This window comes from Colius striatus, chromosome 3, assembly GCF_028858725.1.
Source record: "Colius striatus isolate bColStr4 chromosome 3, bColStr4.1.hap1, whole genome shotgun sequence".
Taxonomy (NCBI): Eukaryota; Metazoa; Chordata; class Aves; order Coliiformes; family Coliidae; genus Colius; species Colius striatus.
The window spans coordinates 21,551,581-21,565,920 of NC_084761.1; the positions used below are offsets into that span (position 1 = coordinate 21,551,581).

A 14,340-nucleotide genomic window follows, 5' to 3' on the forward strand; every position below is an offset into this window, starting at 1 on the left:
TGCTTTGATATAAAACTGTCCCTTTTTTAAACGATGAGCATCGCAGAGATTTAAGGACCACCCAGTCTGTTTTCGAGAGTCTAAATAAAGTGCTTATGCGTGTGCTCTTTCTTAGCCTTACTGCTCCAGTCACCATTATGGGCTTGCCATATAAATTGTTCCCAGGCTTTTACCACAGATTTATTCTGAGCAAGACGTTAAGTACTGAGAAGGAGGTGAGAGAGAAAAATCTATGTGCATGAGCTGTAGAGATTATGGTAATCTTGGTCCCTTAGCTTGCTGCTATCTGGACAGTCAAATTTTGTAAAATTGGGTTTTCTGTAGAAGAAAAACTGTAGTAAAGGGAGCAAATGAGAAAGATGTGCAAAGCACAAATTGTATTTATTTTCAGAGCAACTCCTGCCATCTCCCTGGCATTATAATGGAAGAGCAGTTCATAGAATCAAAGCATTATGCATTCTTATGCATTGAAAAAAGAAATAAGCTTTAGATAGGATTATGGTGCTTTAATTTTAAATAAATATCTTTCACCATGACCTTTAATGCACTGCTTCTGAATAATGAAAGCAAAATGAACTGTTCCGACAGGAACCTAAAGATGTCTGCAATTCATTGCCTGATAAATGCTGCCACTTATCAACAGATAATATGATTTGTTTCTGACAACCAATTATGCTAATTAACACAATGGTACTTCTGCTGAGACTGACCATGCCCTGCTTTTTTGTTTTTCTCATATCTGTCTTACGAGAGGGAGTTTAAATGCCTTACACAATGGTTTCTTATCCCTGCCTCCCTGAAAAGCAGTGCTTCTTGATTCATCTGACCACCCTTCCCAGCACCATAGTTATTTTTTGTCTCTGCTGCATGTGCTGGCAAAGGCTTCTCCCTCGTAAACATTCTTCAGCAGGTTTTGCCTCTACTCCCTCAACCTGCTCACTCCTCTTTAACCTTTGTTGCATTTTCTGATGCTAAGTACCTGCTGCCAACCTGCTATTGAGGGTGTAGACCAGGTCTGGCCAATCTTGTCAGTTTTCAGTATCCTGAGTCAGTCTTTCTTGATTTTGTTTTTAGGGAAAATCTTGATGAATGGCAGTTTTTTCATTGCATAGCTGACAGGTTTCATAAGAAAAAAAAAAGATACTTGGCATTGTATGTGGATGAGTTAATAATCTTAATAAAGAACAACCCTGGGTTTGCTGTCAGTAGCCTGTTGGACTGGAGTACAGTGGTACTGAGTGCCCAGCTGAGGTATGGAAAGATGGTTCTTGTCCTGTTGAGAATCATCATTTTAGAGTGAAACTGCAGCAAAGTGAACATATTTCTCTGCAGTGGTTTTGTCTGGGCCAGGTTTTGGTAGCGGGAGGCTACAAGGGTGGCTTCTTTAAACAATAAGCTACTAGGGCCAGTGACAGTCAATTCTAAGATGGACAGATCATTCACTAAGGCCTGGCCAATTAGTGATTGAAGTAACAACTCTATGAATAACGTATTTGAGAAGAGGAAGAAGTTGCTGTGCAGTTGCTAAATGGCGGCAGGAGCAGAAGGGAGTGAGAATGTGAGAACATCTCCACAAACTCCAAGGTCAATGGAGAAGAAGGGGGAGGAGGTCCACAGGCCCTAGAAGAAAGATTCCCCTGTGACCTGTGGTGAGGACCACTTGCAGCCCATGGAAGACCCCATGCTGGAGTGGGTGGATGACTGAAGGAGACTGTGTGAGAAGCCCACACTGGAGCAAGTTCCTGGCAGGACCTGGGAGCCATGGGGAGACACGAGGCTGTGCCAGAGCAGGACTTGTGATCCTGTGAGAGACTCAGACTGGAGCAGTTGGTACCTGAAGGACTGTTCTCCCAGTGGGTGACCCACATTGGGGCAAGGTGTGAGGAGCTGCCCCGTGGGAGGCCCCATGCTGGAACAGTTCACAAGGAGCTGCAGCCCATGGGAAGGACCCGCAGTGGAAGTTTGTGAGGGACTGTCTCCCATGGGAGGGACCCCACACTGTGGCAGTGGGAACTGTGATGAGGCCTCCCCCTGAGAAGAAGCAGCAGCAACTGTTACCGACTGTAACCCTTATCCCCCATCCCCTTGCCACTGCTGTGGGAAAGGAGGGAGAATCCAGGGAAGAGGGAGGGCTGGGGGGAGATGCTTTAAGATTTGGATTTATTTTTCATTTTCTCCACTCTGTTCTGATTGTTCTGTTCTGATTGTTCATTAATAAATCAAACCATTTCTGCCCAAGTTGAATCTGTTTTACCTGTGACACTAATTGCTGAGTGATCTCCCTGTGCTTATCTCAGCCCACAAACCTCTCGATATATTTCTCTCTCCCCTGTCCAGTTTAGGAGGGGGAGTGATAGAACAACTTGGTGGGTATCTGGCACCCAGTCAGGACTAAACCACCACAGCATCATGATGATGTTTGTACATTTCTGTCCAGGAATATCTTTCACTATTGGTAACCAGTTGCTCACAGGAGCAATTGCCCACTGGGGTAGGCAGTTGGAAATAGTAGGATTAATGCTTCTGTTTGACTAGACTTTTTGCCCATCTCTCACAACTGAGAGGTCATAGGGAGAATTAGGCCTAATCTTGTCCTCTCAATAGACCTAAAGCCAAGTAAAAATTACAAATAGTACTAGTTCTGCTTCTTGAATCATCAAGGATGTATTTGTTATTCCCTATCCCCTTTTTGTGCCTTTACTGTCTCCCATGTTCAGTTCTATTTCTCACTGACTTCTGAGCCCATCATGTGCTGTTGCAGCAATGCTCGTGTGCCACTCTGCTGAATATACCCTCCATCCAAATGAGGTATTATGCTTTTGTTTAGTATCAGCTTGAATGGAAGATTTCATTATGGATGCTCGGCAGTGGCTTTTGTCTGAGCAAGTGACATATTGCTCATTAGTTGGGTTGTTGCTGAGTAAGGCAGTGTACCAGGTGATAGTCACTGCTCTCTCTTGCTTCAGCTACCTGTGTCTGAGAGGCTGTGCTCTTGTCTTTTAATAGTGCAATAAAGAAAGAAAAGTTCATAAAAACTCAGTAAAGAGGAGGGGAAGAATCTAGAGACAATAAACAAAAATGCACTGAGCAATTCCCTGAGCAGGGCCTGGTCTCATCTCATTAGAGTTCAGTAGCAAAAACTCCTGTTAGCAGAGATGTGTAACAATTGCCATCCCAGTGCGTATCTTGGAAACGGTTTGAACTACAATTACAGATGCATGTTATTTTTTCTTTAACTACTGAGTGTGCTGGAGGAGATTATTGCTTTCATTGTGGTATATACCATCTGCATAGCCCTTCATCTGAGGGATAAGGACAGGGAAGTCTTTCTTTGTGTCTTCCCTTCTTGTCCAGCAGTAATCTTTCTGGAAGTTACAATCTGAAATTACAGGGGGCCATTTTGTTTCTTGAAAATAATTGTCACTAACAATCGATGCTGGGTTTTGTTGTTGTTGTTGTTTTTTTAAAGTCAGCCAGAAACAAAAGCTGGTTTTGGCATATTTCAAGGTGAAGTGGTTGTGTGTAATGTTTTCCTTCACACTGTGCAGACAGTCAAATGTGCTGATAATGCAGATACTGACTGAATGGATGTAATCCGTAAATCAAACACTAATGAGAAAAAATGGCCTGCTGGAGGAGTTGTTTTTTGTTGCTGTGATACCAACCTGTCACAAGGTAGTACCTTCATCCACGCCAATATTTCCTTGCCTTTGCTTCTAATCACTTCTTTCATTGTAGATACTTAGCTGATAATTTGGCAAAACTATATTTCTCCATTGGCCAAGGCCTTGAGATTTGTTCTGCTGCTGCCTTCTGCTGACACTGCCCTGTATTTTACTGCCGTATTTAACACTCTCTGTTGCTATTGCAAATCCAGTTACTGTATTTTGGCTGAACAAAGGTGAATTCCTCATGATAGTCCCTCTCTGTGGGAAGACAGGAGGAAAAACCACTTTGTGTTACCTGATTAACGCATGGGGAAGAGGAATGCAAAACATTGCTCTAAAGAAAGTTTGTTATGAAATAGAGAGGAAATATGGCAAAAGAGAGATAATATGAAGAGTTTATAAAGCTCTCTTTTATTACATATATATCAAAAAAGGCCACAGAGACCTTTTCCTTAATAGAAACACAGAAATATCTATCATCTTTGCCCTTTTCAGGCTATTTTAAGCCAAATTTGTTTTTCAGCCTGTATTTTCTGTGTGCCAAAATCAATTAATTTAATCATTTGTAACAGACAGCAACACAAAGCCTGTGCATTGGAGTAAAATATTAAGCCTTTATATACCTTTTGCTGCTTTTAATTTAAATTTTTTTGGTCGTAAAATTATCACCTTGTTAAGTCTTCACTGCTACCAGTGAACCAGAGGATCTTGAAGCAGTAGTAGCAGACATGAAGACAGCCTGCAGCATCTCTGTTTCTACAGGCCTTTCCTAATCATTTTTGTTCAGTAATGAAGTCTTTGTTCACAAAGATTAATGACTCTGCAGGACTTTTGCAGGGGTCCCCTTCCCCCTTTGAAGGAAAGAGAGAACTAGTTTATTAATCTGCTGCACAGGGAGCTGAGATAGAAGATAAGGACCATAAAGGGTTGTATTTTCTGGGAGCTATTTGAGAGATTACTGTGCTTGGATCCACAGTAACAATAGTAGGATTCGAGGTGTGTAATTTCTTGCTTTGCTCTTTGAAAAGATACCTCCTAAATATCCAGCTTGGAATTGGAGACACCTATATATTTGCTGAAGTGGCTTGCAGAATTGCTCTAGAGTGTATTGTTGCCTTCAAGAAGTAGAAATAGAGTTACGTTTCACCCGATACAGTACTTCTGAGGGCCTATTGCAAATGACTTTTACTGAAGGATATTTTCTTTCTTTGCTGAATCAGCTGCCTGAGCTGCAATAATTTTCATGCCCTAATGTTTTTTTGTTAGAAATGGGATAAAAGGCTTAGCCTATCTTGTTCATTCTGCTTTGGCTAGATACAGTTAACATTGAAACATTTGGCCCAACATAGCCTGCATTTCAGCAGCACAACAGGATGAATTTGAAATTATGCATCCTGCTGGCAATATTACTTCATCACTTGACATATCTATGTTGGGACTACAGTGGATATTCCCTCCTCCTTTTAAAAATGTAAAAAGAAGCTTAAAAGGCCAGCAGTGTTTCCTAGAGGATATAGTCAAGCTGTGCTCTGCAGGGCATCCCTTATAATATGTGCACTGGATTAAGTTACTTTAATGGCCAATTTCAAATCTGTGATTTATTTTTTCCAGGCTGTGGTTCTGTGCATGCCAGTTGACAGTGGTTGCCTCCAGTTCTGCAGCCTTCAGTGTTTAATGTTGGCTGATAAAGTCCTGGCAGCTGTCAGATTTGGTTTTCAAACAAGCAACATGGTTTCAAGGAGGCAGAACATCACCTCCTTGGTGCTCTTGGATAGCTGAAGTTGTGCTTTGCCTTAGCTACACCTGCACACTTTGCATGTACACCGGAGCATTGCACAGTGGAGATTGTGACTCCTGCTGCTCCAGAGATAGCCATTATATTGTAGTAAATGCTATAATTAAAGCCTTGATCAATTTTAGGTTACATTAATCCCTTACCTCCCTTCTTTTCAACAGCTGTTCAATCAAACCCTCTGGGTTTGATATCCATTCAGAAGCTATTTTGGGGGAGGATGTTTGAAATTTGCCAGTTTCCTAAGGAGAATTGCTGCTGTATGTGCTTCATCAAATTTAACACATGATTTGGCATGGAAAAAATTCTCAGCATAAAAAAATGGAAGAAAAACAACGCTTTCTTGTTTAACGATCATCTCCCCCACATTCCCTTTCCAAGTTTATTGCAGCAAAGGCGTGTGCATGAGGGGTTTGTTTGTGGCCCAATGGTATCAGCAGGGTCAGACATGGATCAGCAGCACTGCCACTTCTTGGCTGGCTCAGTTGAGCTACCATGACATTGACTCCTTTTCCAAGCATTAAGATCAGAGCATGTGATGGTGAATGCTGGAGGAGGGTATAAGAGAAGCTGGTCTCAGTGCCAGAAATTCACAACCTGGGTAGACAGAGGAGGGGAAGGGCAGTGCATGAATGGAGAAGAAAAACGTCTTGCCTGACATCTCATTAGTCATCTGCAGAAATAGGAATTGAGTGTAGGTCTTCAGGTTTTGCTCTTTCTTCTCTATGTTTGCTCCTCTCCTGCCCTAAGCTGCTGGCCAGGGAAAATCCCTATTCTTTGCAAGAATCCAATGTGTTGTCATACCATCTATTTGCCTGATCCCTGATTTTGTCCCTTTTTCATAACAGCACAGTGCAGGCTTTACTTATCCACAGGGGTGATGGGGTTTTTTGTTCCATGTATGATTAGGCACTAAAATTTTGATGTAAGATGTCGAAGCTTAAAGTTTACATGAGTTCAAGGGGAAACTGGACAAATTCACAGGGCAGTAAGCCATGAGTACTATTAAATGCAGAAACATGACTTCTGACTTGGGAAGTCACTGAACTGTAAACTGCATGGAAGGTATTTTTTGAAAAAGTACCATATTCTGTATTTGTATTCTGTGCTGTCTGATTTTGGCTTCTGTCAAAAGCAAGTTCCTTGGAGAGGTTGGTCTTTGCTCTCACTGTGAGGAGCGATGTTAACATTGTAATTGTTTTTACTATTAGTTGTTCACTGTGTCATTTTATAGATGAACTCAATGTGTGAAGAAAGTTCGCAAAGAAGCTACAAGCTGTTTTGGGCAAGGTTTTTCTGCTCCTGCCACATTATTGGTGCTTAAGGATATATTTTTAAAGCAAGTTGAGAAAAAACGGAGCTGTGCAAAAAATGACTTGCCATAAAAATTCACCATAAGAGTTGCCTTATTATTAATGTCCTGAAAAGAGGAAATAATTTGTGATTTCAGTTTAAAAGAAAAGGAAACCACTTCCTGCATCTCTTGACTGTGAGTAAAAGCTTAGAAATTGAACCAACTTTGTACCCTCCAGGACACAGGAGAAAACCAATCTTCTAGTTTGGGAGACGTTAAAATCGTGAGGTTTAATCTTTTTTCTTTCTAAATTCTCTGTCGATTTACAGAGGAATGATGCATACAAGTTATACTTTTATTCAAGTGGGAAAGAGGACTTGATTACATGGAAGGAAGTATAATCTTTAGGCTTTCTGTGGTTGAAGTAATGTTTTCAAGTTGTGCATGTTCCCAGATAATAAACTGAATGCAGTGCTGAGGGAGAAACTCAAAATTTTTTATCATTTCTCCTCTCCTGAGCTTCTGGTGCTGATTTTATAAAAGGCTTAAATGTTCCTGTTTTTTTTTTACACCATAACCATAAATATAATTTAAAATTACTGCTCCCAGAGAACAGATGAAATAGAAAATATGATAGCTGGAAAAGGTAAGTCCTTGCTTAAGTTTAGAACAGAGGTGTGGGAGAAGGGAATGTGAGTGTGAGAGAGGGAGAAAAGTGTTAGTGTGCTCTTCCCAGAGACCATTATTTATTGGTGCTAGTGTGGAACCTGTGTTTAACATACTGTCAGACATTTTCAAGATTGTGCCACATATCTGTGTATATAAATGTAAAAGGGATTTAATAGGGAATTGGAGCAGTAAACTCATAAATGAAGCGACGCAACATTGGAGCAGCTCGCTTGATTTAAATCCGATTAGTTTTGAAAAAAAAATGTACTTGAAATGATGACACCCAAGAGGAAGGCTTAAGCATATTGTAATTTAAAAAAATAATGTACATTAACAAGGAAGAATGAGCAGAATGTATTTCCAGACATTTTTTAAAAGTCAATCTGTTGAGCTTTTGTGGGTTTTTTTCGATAAATGTATGGAATGAGTGCAGCACTATATCCATTCCTGACAGTAGTAGCCTTCTATGCAAGGACCAAGGAAATAACTATTAATTTCAGTATACTTGAGCAACTTACCCTTTTCTCTTTAAAGCTAACGGTTCAAAAACATGGAAAAACCCCACATCTTTCTTGCAATGATAAAAACCGGGCTGAGATCTACTAGATGTAAAAACATAGTGAGATGCAACTATATTACCTTAGTTGTCATTTTTAAATGCAAAATGTTCTCCTAAAATTATTTTCCTTAAATAGCCCTCAGACAGGAAGTTATTTAACTAATAAAGATCACTTTAGAGATAGTACTACTGTTAGCTTTTCATTGTAGAAATGCTGATATGAATTTCGTAGAAAAGAGGAGCAATATGTAAGAATAAGAATAGAGATCCAGTAAACTGTAGCCCCTTAAGCAATGATAGATAGCAGTGTTCTTCCAGTCAGGCCAAAAATGAAGCACAGTGTTTAGTATGAAAGATATATTGGACTACAGATGAATCGACTTTAACAGTGACCAATCAGAAGTCATTAACCTTTATAGAGAAACACTGCTACAGAAAAACAATTGACTTGTTGGTCTAAATAAAGATTTCTGTGTGCTGGTTTAAATCATGATTAGAGCTAATGATTTTTTAAAATAGTTTTAATTTATCTGCCCTCTTTGCTTTGATTCATCTGAGTGCTTTCCAAGTGACTGCCTTTCTGTCTGTATGAAAGAGAGGATAAAGCTTACAACAGCACCTGGGACATTTATGAGTATTTTAGCATATCTCAGTCTTCCCATCCCTGAAGTAGCTTAGGGCTATTGGGAAATTTTGTTTGTAGCCTCCTGGTTTTTGCAGAGCTGCTACAACTGGTAAAAGTCTTAACAGAAAATGTAGAAAACCATCAGACTAATGAACCATGAAGATAGTACCTTGTTTTAATTTGTGTAACTTTCTAATTCCCTAGTTGGAAGAGGAGAGAAATAGTTCCTGATTCTTGAACCATCGTGTTCCTATTAATGTGCTGTTCATTAAGCTGTACACTGCCTTAACTGCTCTGTTCTCTCCTAGGAGTGTAGGACTAAAACTGTTTCCACTCAGATGAGCTGAATTTCTATTTGGATTCAGAGACTGAGACCTTCCTATGTTGTTCTGCTGTGGGCATGCTGGAATAAGCCCGTTAAAAGCCCATTTCCAAGGGGGTTTCATTATATGCAAGCACATATCGGATTTGAAAACATATTCGGCGGCAGCAACAGCTCCCTGTTGCAAAAGATGAAACATAAAGTCTAAACCCGAATGGACACTAGGAATCCTTTATGTGTCTCTGAATTACTTTCATCTCTTCATCGCTCCATTAATGGATATCCCCACAGACCACGTAGTGTGCTTTCAGCTTCCCTTACATTTGGGTTTATTCTGCCAACTGCCTGGTATTGTCAACTAATTGGAGCAGAAATGATAAATGAAAGCAGTGTTAGTGAGCTGCCAAGCCTTCTCACTTGGCAGCTGGCGGGTGATGCTGGTAATTGTTACCAAAAGTGTAATTGCTCAGGGCTCTGCCTACATTTTCAACAAAGCAGCCTGGTGTTCTTCATCTGAGACATCCAATACCTGCTTTTCCTCTGTTGTCTCCAGCAGAGGATGACTTGTGAAGTAAATCTAACCCTACGCTCATGTTAGGAAGCACTCAGACTGGATGCTCTCTTGGTACGTGGCTCCCAGCAGCTCTTCTCCCCATGCTGTCGGCCTCCCCACTTCCCAAAGCAAGAGTGCCACCCTCTCATGCATCTGGAGGCTGGAGCAATCCCTCTGAAGGCTAGTTGCATGAGTTTTACGTGTTTTTCATAAAAGCAGGAAAGGTAATTAGTAGAATACGCAGTAAGCAATAACAACTACTTTGGTTTTGGCATGATGGTAAAAATTTCAAGCTTGATTCCTGGCTAATATTAAGGTTTCAATTGTAGACTGCTATTTTCAGCCAGCTCAGTAATTGCAGCAATACTGCTAGCCAGATGGCCAGCTTTAAAAGTTTTCCATGCTATAGGGGACAGTCCAGCATCCGGTGACATTTTATGGATCAACTGAATATTTTCATGAAGCATTAAGAAATGAAAAGGAGGCTTGGTGAAGAAGGCAAACCAGCTGCTGGGTGCTTTGTATTTCCCCAGTAACTGCCCCAGAATAGAGCACAGATTGTTATCTAGTGTGATGATGTCCCATCTTAAGCATCATCCGATCAAGTTACAGAGGCTTTTGACGTATTAATAGCTGACTGATTATTTTTGATTTGTTGGGTGTTTTTTTTGCTGAGGAAGAGAAGGAACAGGTGCAGCCATGTGAAGTTACGATAGCCAGTCAAAAAAGCCACGGTCAAGAGATTTAGGTCTTTCTGTGCTCCGATTAATATGACAGTGTGGCAGCAGCAGACCATGAGCGCTCACAGCTGCTCCAGGCTTCCACTTCTGCAGCTTGTCTGCTCTTTGTCTCTTTAGTTTATTCTTTACTTCAACCCTGCTTTGATTCTACTGCTGATTGCCTTCTTGCTTCCTTCTCTTCTTAGCCTTTTTTTAATGTGCAACTCTTTTGCTCTCTCATGACTTTTTCTAAATCCTCATCAGTATTCTCTAAGCCCTGTACGTGATTGCACCGTGCTCCGTTGTCTTGGGTTTTATCTTGTGTCTAGATATCTCTTCATGTAGCGTGGTGGTTTAAAATTCAGTTGAATTAGATATCTTTTTTTTTAATGTAGGGAAATCCAAAGAATTAATAAATTATAATGGCACTACTTGGTGCTTAAGGAGTGCTTTCCATCTTCAAAGTGCTCTGTGCAAGGTATTTAATTATGTATACTGTTAATTATATTAGTACTTGTAAGGAAAAAGCCCCTTAAGTTGTCATTGATAAAAAAATACACTCTTAATAGGATAGGAATTCAGCACTTAAATTGTAGCAGATAATTTGTCCGCCGAGGTACAGTGCCTTGGAGAATATGTAAGAGGGATTCACAGCAGTTTTATAAGCGTCTACCAAAAAGTCTTGCTTTATGTTTAAAACAGTAACGCCTGGGAGATTTGTAGTGTCATGGTAAATGCTGTCTGAATACTAACAGAGCCCTACAGAGCACAGGACAGGTAGGTGGGATCCTCATTCTGCACTTGGGTGATTAGTGTCTCAGTTTCTATCTTAGGAGGCTCTTAGCAGCCTTTCTTACAATACTGGGGCTTCTGTGTCACTTCTAACCATATTACCCCAGCTTCAGTGAACCAAGATCTCACAGTTAGCTAGGGGCAAAACTGGTAAGAACATTCTTAAGCTGTTGGCCCATGTTTGGTTGCCTTAGCAATAGGCACATTTCAAATCTAAGAAAGAAAAAGAATAATTAAAATACTAGCAATCTGCATCCTTCAGGTCATAAGAGCTGTAAATGTACACTAATAAATCTTTTTACGATTTTCTCTATTAGCAGCTGTCAGCTGCATGCTTCTGTGTAAACAGGGAACACATTAAACTGAGTTTGAAATGGGATCCTGAAATAGTCATCACCCGGGAATACCACCAGAAGGAATTGTTGCAATAGCCTCACTTTTATGTATTTCCACCATGTGTATGAAGTGCGTGTGCTGCTTTTCTCTCCCATCTCAAAGGAATTGAATGGCCTTGCACTTCAAATGGCCCACAGCCAGAGCATTGCATTTTGCTCAGTTTACTGTGGTGGTAACATTCAGGCATTTGGTAGCATTGCAGAGAATAAATCTGCACCTTTCTGCAGAGAAAATCACTAAACTTAGTTGTTGCCAGACTTCTCCAGTTTGAGTTTAGGTCTTTCATAGCCGGGAATCTTAAGCTAAGTGTTGGAACTGTCAGAAGAGCTGAATGCTGAAACGGGTGTGCTGTGTCGAAAACTCTCACATCCAAAAAATCAGGCAGCAGTTTCCTGACTATTAACTAGATTCTGAATTCTTAAAAGCTCAGCAGAGATGTGTTGGTTTTGATCTGGTATCTGGCAAATGGAAATCACTGACTCATGTGGATGCTTCCAAGTGACTATGGTGTGAATTTAGAAAACGCTGATTTGAGCCCACAGATAGGACCCAGCATGCTTAGACCGTGATGGAAAATAGGGGAGGGAGAGGACCAAAGAGGGAGTTTTCTTATTAGAAACTTGAGGCCAAAAATGTGAGTAGGAATGACTGTGTGTTGACCTCTTGCCATGAGAGTCATTTGGCCATTATTCTGCCATGCATTGGTTTAATTTTATTCTTTTAGTACAAGAGGCCACAGTGTAAAGATTTAGGAGAGCAAAGTGATGAGGCACTAAATCTACTCTCTCCCTTCCTGCTCCCTGTGCCCAGTGCTTACCCCATGTGTGGCTTCTGAGGCAGCAACCTCACCCTGCAGCAGGCCTCAAGATTAAAAATGCAGACTGCTCTTCAGTGTTGGCATCATTCTTGCACAGATTTTCTCCTTTGCCACCCACTGTTGTGGGATTGTCCTTCCAGCTGGAAACAAAAAAAAGGAAGGAATAGATCAACAGATATGTCAAATGGTTTCGTCAAACAGATTGAACATCACTTTTTGCCAGTGGAAAGATGTTAGGAGCTCTGGCTATTAGCATGATTTTATGAGCCTTAGGGTCGATGTGAGTACGCTAAAGCTTTGTTAAAGAGAACAGAATGAGTTAACTCTGATATGTGTGTTATCTAAAGCTTGGCACACACGTAATTAACCTGAATTTATTTTGCAACTGTACCATAAACCTGCTGGCAGAGATGAAGTCAAAGTTTCTGTTCTGTGGCCATGGCTGTGTGTGAGAAGAGAACCAGCTGTATTACTATCTCCTTTGTCCTGTTGCTATCTTACCCCAAGTGACCGTATGCTTAGTGCCATCTCTTGCTGTTACTACAGTTAGTGTTGCCACCATTGTTACATTAAAAGATAATTTCCCCAAATTTCTGATGTTGTAGAGTTTTGTTACCCGTGCATGAATTTTGCCTCGAGAGAAGAGCGCGGTTTGATGTGAACAAAATGCTTTATTAAAGCAGCAAAGAAGTGCAAGGATTTTTGAGCAGGATTTCTGGTTGTCCCACTGTTTGCACGTTTGCACTCTTGATCCAGCAACATGGAGTAAGCCATTTTGTTTTCACAAAGAGCACAGTCTCAGAAGGGAGACAAACCAGCCTTTTCTACTTGACAGTAGATCCTGGATGCAGAATGAGTCAAAGAAGAGAGACCCTTTCCCAATGCCCTCTTTCAGTCACACAGAGGTGGTGAAACCTTGTCAGACACCTGTGAACCTCCTCTCCTGCGGCTTGTGCAGCCTGGTTTGTAGTGTATCGCATTAACTTTTCAGAAGAGCACAGCACCCAGCAGCTTCTGCATAAGTGCCTGAGCAAGTGGCCAGATTTGTCAAGATTTTTTTTGCTCTCATTAAGCAATCTAATGGGCCTTTAGGCTCATTTCAGTGTTTTATCATTATGCTTAACAGTTTTAGTAGTTACCCCTAAATGTCATCTTAGTAGTAAACTGTTAATCATCTTCTCGTATCTTAATTTGCTGAAGTTGTACTTTACACTGTGAGTGAATTGCCTTATTGGAGTAAATCACTACATCACATAAAAGGCTAGCAAAGTCTGATTATCTTCCTAATCAATTAAAAATGAAGCTTAATGACTCAGATAACAACTATCTGTACTACACATGAAAATTTCCTGTATGGCATAAATTTAGCTTAGTGTATACTCAGTGACATAATGGAAAACGGTTTTTCAGATGAGAAACTGATCATCTGCTTTTCATTTCCTTTTGTGGATTTAACTGCAGGCTTTTAAAAACAGATAATGAAATAGCAATTAATTATCAATAAGTAGCAATTGTATCCCTTTGGACTACCTCTGTAGGTATTTACTGGTTGCTTTTTTTAAAACTACCAGAGAAAGGATACTTGGCATGGTTGAAAGGATACTGCAGGGGAGCTGAGTGCAGGCAAGACATTTTCACAGGAAGAGGAGTGACAGGCAGTCTTGGCTGCTTCTCTGGGATGCTGCTGCTGCTGCTGCTGCTGTTTGATATCAAGATGGCTGGAAGTCAGCGATGAGCAGTAAAGAGAAAGAAGGCTTTGTTTTCCAAGCATCCTACCGAAAGTAATGAGTCCCAAGTGGTTGCTCAGACCTTGGAGAAAGTGGTGGGACGAAGTCTGGCAAGTATCCAAGCAACTAGATGCTGCCTTATGAATGCATGGTGGCAGCGTGGGATCATGACCTCAGTGTGGAGGGAGTGGAAAGGGGTCAAGCAGGAATGGTGAAAACTTTTGCAAATTAGCTGTGGATGTTCCAGTTGGGTGCACTGATCAAGTGGTGACGACAGCTATTTCCAAATCTGTTGGACTCTCTGCTTGGTCAGGGTCCCCTCCATGACATTTTGGAATAAATGTGGCCAGGTGGAGCCCATTCACACCTGGCCATGCATTCAGCATTTCTTACTAAATCAGTTTAAC

The 14,340-nt window shown here is 40.9% G+C and overlaps 1 protein-coding gene across 1 annotated transcript in view; it reads left to right on the forward strand.

Annotated features, from left to right (window-relative positions):
- FRAS1 (Fraser extracellular matrix complex subunit 1) overlaps positions 1 to 14,340 on the forward strand; it is a 173,793-nt gene that overhangs the window by 42,060 nt on the left and 117,393 nt on the right. The window lies entirely within an intron of this gene.